The sequence below is a fragment of the Antechinus flavipes genome, chromosome 3 (genome assembly GCF_016432865.1).
Source record: "Antechinus flavipes isolate AdamAnt ecotype Samford, QLD, Australia chromosome 3, AdamAnt_v2, whole genome shotgun sequence".
Taxonomy (NCBI): Eukaryota; Metazoa; Chordata; class Mammalia; order Dasyuromorphia; family Dasyuridae; genus Antechinus; species Antechinus flavipes.
Window position 1 is genome coordinate 468,598,483 of NC_067400.1, and position 10,194 is coordinate 468,608,676.

A 10,194-nucleotide genomic window follows, 5' to 3' on the forward strand; every position below is an offset into this window, starting at 1 on the left:
TCTCTTGTAGTCACAAAGCTTCATTAATGCAAAAAGAAAAGCAGACCAGACTCAAAGAAGGTCCCACTGAGATCTACAAAGTAGATGAGAAGTGGGAGAGCTTAGAAGGGGGATTTTTGGCGAGCCGCCAAGACGACTGACAGATGGTCCCCAGAGGGAGTAAATGGGTCCATGCCTTCGTTCAAGAGAGAGAGATACGCAATAAGGTCAAAGGAATAGTCAGCAGAGATACTACAGTGCAGGAAAAATGACCAGCTGAAAGGGGAATTTCCTTGCACCCTTGGGTGTTACAAGAATATGTCACAAAACCTAAGTGCACATAGGGGCTGTGAGTTAGGGGCCCTTGGGTGGAGTAGTCTCTGGAACCCATGTGGGACTGCAGCAAAGACTCAGGGGGATGGAGTGTCCCTTTGTGGACAAAGAGAAAGCCAGTTTCACTGGGTGAAGAGAGAAGGAGGGGAAGTAGATTGGGACCATTGCATAGGGCTATTTTTTTTTTTTTTAAGCAATAAGTTTTATCAATATACTTTATTTTTCATTATCTAGATTCCCTCCTATATCCTTTCCCTTTCCTTTCCTCCCAGAGAGCCACCCTTTAAGTGAAAAATGAATCTTCGTTTTTGTTTTTTTTTAACAACTATTTATTGTATTAGGACCAAGGTTTTTTCCCCTTCTCAACTTCCCCAAGCTGAATCCTATCAGTGAGGGAAATCTTCCCTAGGCCAAGATGTAATCAGACAGTAAAAGAAATTCTAAGTTGGGCTAATGGGTGTATTCCAGCTCATTGTGTTGGTTGATTCTCCATATCCTCTAGATAGGAGTGACCTAAGTCACGTACCCAAAGACCTTCATTTTAATATAGCCCACACCTCTCATGTATTAACCAATCTGAATTGTCACCCCCTCTGGAATACCATAAATTATGAGTCCAGTATAATTCAATATATATTATTAGCTAAATGATAATCTTTATGGCCGTATTAATAAAATTGTTAAATTGCCCAGAAACTGCCTTTTGAACCTTTTTAATTGCTACAGTTATAAACAAAAAATTTATGAGGAAGAGAAAAAAATTAGCAAAACCAATCAAAACTAATTAACACACATATATAATATTCAATATTTCAAACTTGTGATTTTCCCCTTCCCCTACAACTTCTGCAAAGGATCGAGGGGACGTTTCTTCTCTTATTTCTTCAGATAAGTGCTGGCAGACCTCTTGAGTCATAATAGATACTAGGACCAAAAAAATGAAGCAAAATGTCTCCAGATTAAGAGGAAATCTGACTTTTGAATTCCTTCTTTAAAAATCTATGTTCAGATCTCAGATCTCTATCTGACTTATAATTATAAAGTCCTAGTAACTGCTGCTTGATTTCTTTATCAGGTAATCAAGAGAATTTAATTTCATCCTCCATTCTCCCCAAATAGTCACAAGATTATATTTTTGACATTTCTGCCAAAGAAATCCCAAAGAAATAAATGGCATGGAGCCCCTGCCTTTTTTTTCCTTACCCAGAAAATCCTTTGGATCTAAACATGCAAATAAACCTAGCTAGCACAAAAGGATAAGCTAAGAGCTTAGCAAGCAAGTGTAAGGTTATTGTCTAGCTATGACCCATATTCTTGTATTATTATGTATATGTGGTTGGCAACTAGCTTTCTAGTCTGACAGCAGCCTTATATATAGAAGCTTTGATGGTGAGATATCAAAGGAATTAGGGACATAATAGAAATGTAGCCCGAAGTCCTAACAAATGTTCCCCAATGAAATCATTTAAATAAATTTGGGGTCTATTAATAACTCACGATCTGATCTATATCCATCCCTATCTCCTTTTAAGGTTATCAACAGGTTTCTTTTATTGCCCAAGTCTTTGCCATTGTTTAAAACATACATACACACAAACATGAAAAAGCCTCCACTTTCACGAGGCCCTCTCAATCAAGTTCCTAGAAAAAAGCTCTTTATACTGCCTCTCTCATTCTTCAACAGCTTGCATTCCGGGCATACAACTGAAGCTGTTCTCTCCAAAGTTACCAATGACTTTTTTCATTGCCAAAAATGATGGTTTTTTTTTTTTTTTTTTAAATCAGTCTTAATCCTCTTTTATCTTCTGCATTTTACACAACTGACCATGCTCTCCATATAGGTAATCTCTCTCCTCGGGGTTTTCCCGCCACTTTTGTCTTCTGAGTCACCTACTTTTCCTAGACTTTTGAGTCTCTTGCTATACTCAGTAAACTTTAAAGGTTTCCCATTTGTCTCCAGGAACAAATATGCTCCATTTAGCATTCAAATCCTCCATAACCTAGCCCCCTCCTACCTTTCCAGTCTTTTTGCACCTTATTACTCAATGCATACTCTTCATTCCAATGACGCTGGGCTCCTGGCAGTTCCAAGAACGAGACACTCCATGTCTAGGCTCTGGCATTCTTTTCTGGTCCTAAATCTGGAATACTCTCCCTCTTCTACCCCCTGGCTTCCTTTAAGTCGCAATTAAAATCCTCCATCTACTTACTACACTGAAAGCCTTCTCCAAACCCTTCCAATTTCAGGGCCTTTCCTCTGCTAATTAGCACCTATTTATCTTGTATATAGCTCGCATATATTTGTTGCTTGTCTCATTAGAAAGTATGTTCCTTCATGTATACTAATATTGTACTTAATTTATACTTTAACATATTTAACATGTATTGGTCAATCAGCCATCTGGGGGAGGGGGTGGGGGGAAAAATTGGAACAAAAGGTTTGGCAATTGTCAATGCTGTAAAATTACCCATTCATATAACTTGTAAATGAAAAGGGAAGGGAAGGGAAAGGGAAGAAGGGAAGGAAGAAGGGAAGAAAGAAAGAAAAGAGAGAAAGAAAGAAAAGAGAGAAAAAGAAAAAGAGAAAGAAAAGAGAGAGAAAGAAGAAAGAGAAAGAAAGGAGAAGAAAAGAAAGAAAGAAAGAAAGAAAGAAAGAAAGAAAGAAAGAAAGAAAGAAAGAAAGAAAGAAAAAGAAAAAGTTGCTTGAGGGCAGGTTCTTTTGCTTCTTCCTGTGTTCTCTGAGCTTAGCCAGGTGAGGGACTTTTCCTAGGTGCTTCAAATAATATCATTGCCCTTAAGTGTTTCTAGGAGTGTGATGGTAAATGTTTTAATGTCTCTCAAACAGTAACAACAAAACCCTGCTCCACTGTTTGAACCATCCATACACTTTTGTTTAATCTTCAATATTAACACTTTCTTACATCTAGGCAATCAACAAAACAATCAGTCTAAATTATATTTACCCATCCAAAGGTAAATAAATGCTCTCACTGAAAATTTAACAATGGCTCCTCTAAAGAGCCCATTTGAGCAGGCAACCCATCAGTTAGCTCACCCGCAGGCTGGCAGACCGGAGCGAGGTGATCAGATTGGTGGAGAGCCCTTGGATTTCAGCAGGCAGCAAAGAGTGGCAGAGGCGGTGACATTCTCTACACCATGCAATAACATCCGCGGCCCAGCGGTATTAGAGTATGAATTGCTCCCCTACACATATGTCCTGGCCATTAGGTTCCCTACCTCTGCCTCTGCAAGGGTGCACTTTGACCAATGCTATGAATGCACTTCTCCAAGTGTTGGGTGAACAGATCCACCCTTCCCACTAAGAAAAGCGTCTGAGAGAACATTCTCCTCAGGATAAGGAGTTTCTTCACATTTATTTGTCTTGAGGCAATGGGGTTAAGTGACAGTAAGTGTCTGAGGTGGAATTTGAACTGAGGCCCTCCTGACTCCAAGACCAGCGTTCTATCCACTGCACTATTAGCTGCCCCTACTTCTCTTACTTTATTATACTCGCTTTAATTAATTATACTCTCTGATTAGCCAAAGTAAACCCATCGGTATGGAGAAGAGCTTGTGACCTATGGCATTTGAGTAATGTGTTCCCACAGAGAATCATGTAGTTAGAGCAGCTTTTTTGAGAATATACATACGATGGAAATACTCGGACGTTCTGTTCTATACCATATTTCCATGGTTTATCCATGTTTATCCCCCTTTCGCCCACCCAGCTACTCAGTCCCTGCTCCCCTCCTTTAAAAGAAAAGAAAAGAAAAGAAAAGAAAAGAAAAACCAAACATTATTCCAAGCCTCATTCTGAAAAGTAACTATCTAAGAAGAAATTGTTTGGTTGTCTCAGAGTGAAGACACAGAACCTCTTTCCCTTCCAATAAGAAGAACTGCCAGTTTTCTGAGAGGAAATGGAATCCCACAGGGGTTTGCTTTATTTTTGTCTTTCTCTTACAAAGTAAAGCTTCAGACATATTTTGCATATTGCTGGAGGCCATATTAACTCCAGCGTTCTTTTAGTAATTTCTTAGGAAAAATGCCTCAGCTGGAATGACCGTATCTTCTTAGCAAGTCTTCAGAATTTTATCTAAGAATATGTTTGTTTGTAAGCCTGTGTTTTCACTTTAAGGAAACCGGGGCAGCTGAGTCATGGAGGCTGTGAGTAGCAGCTCAGAGCTATAGAGAACTGCAAAATCCTCCCTCTCCTCTGAGGCTGCCCGCGGGCAACATCCCCAAGCTGGCAGCCCGATTGGTGTTGGAGTATCCGCTGGCCTTTTTATGGTATCTGTGCAGAGCTGGCTTCTGGGAAGACAGGTGAAATGAGACAGCGCAGTGGTTTGGGGGCGAGAGGATCCTGCGAGGCTTTCCCTGGGTGCCTCGGGGACGGCTTTTGCTTGATGGGATCCCAGCAGTTATCTGGGGAGCACAGTATGCTTCGAGTATGGGTCTTGGGGCACAGATAACCTGAAAAGTTGGAAGCAATGATGTCATAAGGTCACTGAGATTCAGCATTCTTAAAAATACCTTAAAAAAAAAATACTGACTGAGCCTATGCCGGAGGTCACAGGATCCTGACTGTCAGATGTAATAATAATCAACATCACACCATACCTATCCATAACCAGATAGCTGGGGCTCTTAACCTCTGGTCTATGCCCTTTGTAGTCTTACACGTTTTATGCATTAAAAACATTATTCTAAGAGGTCCATAGGGTTTACCAGATTGCCAAAAGGGTCTATTGCACACAAAAAATTAAGAACCTTTTCCTAGAGGCCTGGTGGAGATGATTTATTGGCTAGCAAACAGCCATAGGAACTTCTGGGTGTGGTAATGTGTTATCAAAAATCCCAATTCTCTCCTGCTGCGAGGCTGCCCAACTTGGTTTTGCCTTTGTTTTCCTGGGGGCAGCAGGAACAGACACTGGTTGACCTTTCTAATTTAACGGGAGATTTTTTTTTTTTAAGATTAAGCCACATATCATTGTGATATACCAAGTTAAGATGAACTTATGTTTTTGCCCAGTTGGAGGGTAGGGAAAGGAAAAAGGAAGCCTTTTCCTCTCTTTTAGTGGAAGTTGTCTAGTATTTTTAAAACTGAATTCCTGGTAAACTTTGGTTCATTTCACATGAAACAGGATGTCATTAAATCAATGTCAAGTATGAGGCACAGAAAAGAACTCATTTCTTGTATCTATAAATAAATTCTGTCAACTGAGAGTTCTTATAAACTAGAAGGAGCTGCAAAAAAGGAGTTAAATGACAAACTCTAGGCTTGGATAGAAGGATATTCTTCTTTCTCTCCAGATAACTGGGTAGGTATGACCAAAGTGCTTCCCTAGCTGAAAGATTATCTGGAAGACAAGATGAGGGGGGTGAGATTAGGATAAGAGTTGGGACAGCAAGAGATAAGCTGCTGTGGATGACTCAGTAGTAGCAGTTTTAAGCTCTCTGTGGGCTCTTTCCACTATTATAGTGTTGGTAGAACACTATAATGCTGGAGCAAAATGTTAAGAATGTAATCAGTGAGTCTATATAATTAAAATATTGGATGAGATCTCAGTTCTCTTGGATGTTTGCTGTATTAGATTCATTAAAGACAATTTTTTAAGACGAAATGGTTGTGGTCACAATCTCATGGAGTAAGCAGAATTACCTTGGCCATATTGAGACAAAGTCCCACCCCCAGACAGAGCTTACAGAAATGGGTCTGATGTCCTCCCTTTCATAGAAACAGAGACCCAATTTTAAGCTCATCTAGAACAAAGGTTCTTAATTTTTTTTGAATCATGAACTTCTTGGGAAATTGATGAAGACTACAGATTCCTCAGAATAGTGTTTTAAATGTATAAAATAAAATACATAGGACTATAAAGCAAGCCAATTATATTGAAATACAGTTATCAGAACATTAAAAATAAAGTTCATGTACTCTTTGGTAAGAATCCATGATCTAGAGAGAGAGGCCACAAGGTTCTGAGACCTAAAATAAGAATGACCAGAGAGAGCTGACTATGTGGAAGTAGGGAAGAGCATTGGGACTGCAATCAGGACAGACCTGAGTTCAAATGTAGCCTCAGACACACACTAACAATATCCTAGTAAATGTTTTACAAACACTATCTCATTTTATCCTCTGTGAAGTAGATTTTCTCGGGATCCCCATTTATGGTTGAGGAAACGAGGCATAGGTTAAATGACTTGCCCAGGATCACATAGCTAGGAAGTATCTGGGGTCACATTTGAACTCAGATTTTCCTGACTCAGAGGTAAAATCCTGATGGACAGCACTTTTTAAGTTCAGACTTCTACCCGGAATGGATAGACCAAATGAAGAGAAGGAGGTGGTATAGAAGCCAGCAATTTATTTCTCTTGGCAGGACCCTGAAGCTCTAAGGAGAAAAGAAGATATAATTGGAGAGGCCCTTAGCAGAGCTCAGCATTTTTAGAAAAGAGCAGGAAGGAAGATATGCAGAAGGAAGGTCCAGAGAGTCCTTCCTTGTCCAGGACTAAGACAGACCATTACACAGAGCTGACAACCCAGAGTCAGGCCTCCAACCGGTTAGAGCCACCGCAAGGCAATGAGAACATTTTGCAGGCATTAATCAATTTGTTGCCTCTAGGTTTCTGCAGCGTCAGGGTCCTCATGATTCCCCTTTCCAAAGAGGAAAGGAAAACAGAAAAGGCTAAAAAAAGGGATGTGCTAACTGCCTAGGGCACCTGCCAGGGTACCCCAGTTGCACCAAACAGCAAGTTACTGCAGTGGGCAAAACCCTGATGATTTCACCGGCTTCTCTGCCCCTTGGAAGTGGCCTGTGCACAGCAGATTAAAGCAGGGAGAGTCAGAACCTCTTGGGAGGTTGGGCCATTCTACATCCTGGGTGCAGAGCTGACTGTCCTGGGGGAAGAGGCAGGGGGCCTGAGAGTGATCAGGTACCATTCCAAGGCCTGGATTCCAAGCCAATGATCTATGTTCCCCCGTGTTTTGTGTTTCTGGAGGAGACTTGTGTGGCAGACTGTGCTGTGAAGTAACCAAAGGTACGAAGACCATGGAAGGGTTTGGGGCTTCATAGGCCCATGTCAGAGGTAACAGGATCCTGAGAGCCCCAGAACCACTAGGGAGAGTGAGCCACCTATGAGTATGTATGTGAATTGAGTTCTTCTAGTGTGGTGGGTTACTACCACAAAATCCCTTTTCTTTCACCAGACCCATTTAAAAACTATTGTGAAAATATAACTAACTGAATCACAGAGGTTAAAAAATCTTTATGGGTCACACAGCCATAAGTATCATAAGTGGAATTTCTTCTCCGAGGTTGTAGGACTCAAGAAAAGGGAATCTGAAATTCCCAGAGGAGCAATTCAGGATTTATGCACACAGGCAGTGTAAAATAGTGGAGGGAAAAATCTAAGAAGCTTCTTATAGAATCTCTTCAAATCCTATGGTTGATGTTTACTTATTGTGTGTAGGGGGGAATTCCGTGAAATTCTTTGGATGTTCATTTCTTTGCTTGCACATGATGCTTTTTGAAGTCCTTTCTAGTTTTAAATCTGTGACTGAGTTTTTGATAGTATCTTTCCTCAGTCACTTATATAAAAAGCCTCGGAGAGCCGAGTTTGGCTGTATGCCTCCTACAAACTCCTTGTAGAGTACCTCTAGTAAACAAAAGGCAAACATTTTCCAGCCACTCCCAGCTATGACATTCAGAGTGAAAGGAAAGCATCAACTTTTTTTTCCCTCTTTACTTGACCTGATATAAATCTTTACTCAAGAGGGAAGAAGGTGAGAAATAATATTCCCAGAAGGTACTTTGGGGCTGGGAATATTGAGTTATCACAAGGCTAAGTCTTTTACCTGGGCTGTGGTGGAGAAAGCTCCAGAGCTCTGACACTGTAACTGCTCAACAAAAATCCTGTCCCATGCATCCCAGCCCCTCTCCTCACTTTCTCTCATCAGGGCTTTTGGGTATTCCCAATTTCAGATAAATACTGTATCTTCAACGCCATGGCACTGAAGCTCGGGGGCTCCAGGATTGTCTGTGCTGCAGGATGCACGTTCGGTGCTTGTACTGTTTTGTTTACAGACTGGGACTATTTTTATCTCAGTCTTCCAATTAGAGGTAATTTTGCCTTCACACAAAATGCACAGGCAAGTTTTCTGTGTTAGTGTTTCGGGGCAAAGCCGTACCCTACTCCTCCTTCCAGGCACTCCCATACAGAGCCCCATCTGGAGGCATCCCCCAATTCAGACCCCGAGCCAGGGGGAAACTTCTCAATGAGGTATTGGCCAGATGGTCTGAGGGCCAACCTGCGCGCCTTGCATCTTTCCAGCCAAGGGGAAAGGCGGAGCAGCAGTCTGCAAACACTGCCGGGGGGCCGGAATCCTGGGGAGTTGGGCAGCCGGCTTGGTGGAAGCCTCGTGCACTCCGTCTCTGCCCTCGGGCCCGAGGAAGCGGACATTTTCCTAACCAGCAAACCCTGTTTAGAAATTAAGCCAGACTAGGAGAGGTCAACGATGACTCCGGGGCATTCAGAGAGAACCTTCATAGATTTAACACTCCTTGGCATGTTATGTCTCCGTATAGATCTCAGACTGCGAAGGAGCTGGCTTTGATCCGTCCCCTCCAATGAAGCGCGCCAGGGATCCCCAGGAACCCCGCAATTCGCTTGGGGGAGTTGGTCCCACACAATGTGACCGCCTGGGATGCGCGCTTTTTGGAACTCCAGCATCCGTGACTCGTGACTCCTAACCCCAACTTAACCCCGGTTTCCTCGGATTTTTCCCTTTTCTGGCAGGGAATATTCCCTACCTCGTGAACCGTTGTATTCCAGAAAATTCGGACCTCCTGTTTCCCGGAGATACCGATCTGGCAGGAAGTTCAGGCTCCCGGCGGCCCAGGAGATAAGAGGTAGTGGTCTCTCCGGGTTCAAGTCCTCGGGGAAGAGGTCAGGCCGGGGTCGCGCATCTCCGGACAGAAGGAAAGGGTCTCCCGCGCCGTAGTGACGCGTCCGTCCCCCGCAGACCAGAGCTTCGGCGAAGTCTCTCAGGCGGAGATGATGCCCCGGGGGGCTCCCGAGGTCTGGCCTGTTATCTCAGTAAACAAACGTTTTTTGGGCTCTTCTTAAGTACCAGAGACTCCCCGAGAGGCAGAAACAGCCCCCGTCCGGGAGGGGTTCGCATTCTAGCGTCTCCCGGGGGGGGGAGGTCCTGGCGCAAGGGAAGCCTTACTTAGCCTCGGGGGGCTGGGACCAGCCTGCGGACAGAAGGCAGAGGTGAAAGGGCAGAGCGTTCGTGCCGGGCACGTGAGACGGGCAACGCCAAAGTGGAGGCACGTGGAATGGGGGGGCGGAGCCTGCCAGGGAGCTTTAAATGCCCCCTCAATACAAAGGAATTCTGGGAGCCGGTGCCCAGGGCAGGGGGCAGATGCTGGGGAGAGGCCGGTCAGTGAGACCGGTTAGAGAACTCCTGAGGCAGCTAGGGAACAGCTGGCGGATTTCCCCCTGGGTTACTGAGATAAAAGCGGGCCTTTGATTTAACTGCGAAATGAGGGTTTTAGGGAAAAGGGGGCGAGTTCTCCGTGGAACTTAAGGTGCCTCCAGGACACTGAATCTGAGACGGTCATAAGGCCCCGCGTGATTTGGGGCTAGAGCTCAGGAGGGGTAAAGAGTCAGGCGGCTCAGGGCTGAGGGAAGAATTTTGTGGGGGAGTAAAAAGAGGGGAAATGGATCCGAGTTTAAACCCCAGCTCTGCGGCTCCCTGTCGGAGGGATCTTAAGCAAATCTTCATTTTCTTCCTCAGACTGAAGTAGTTTAATAAGTTTCTTTCTGTCCCTAAAAACTGATTGTATGGTCTGGTCAGAGGGAAAGAAGTTCGAGCCT

The 10,194-nt window shown here is 43.6% G+C and overlaps 1 long non-coding RNA gene across 1 annotated transcript; it reads right to left on the minus strand.

The window, feature by feature from the left end:
- Positions 1-4,148: 4,148 nt before the first annotated feature.
- LOC127554790 (uncharacterized) lies at positions 4,149-9,633 on the minus strand. The gene is made up of 2 exons (XR_007952067.1): positions 9,126-9,633; positions 4,149-4,782 (listed from the first exon to the last, which is right to left on the minus strand). It is a non-coding gene; the product is annotated as an uncharacterized LOC127554790 (long non-coding RNA).
- Positions 9,634-10,194: the final 561 nt, after the last annotated feature.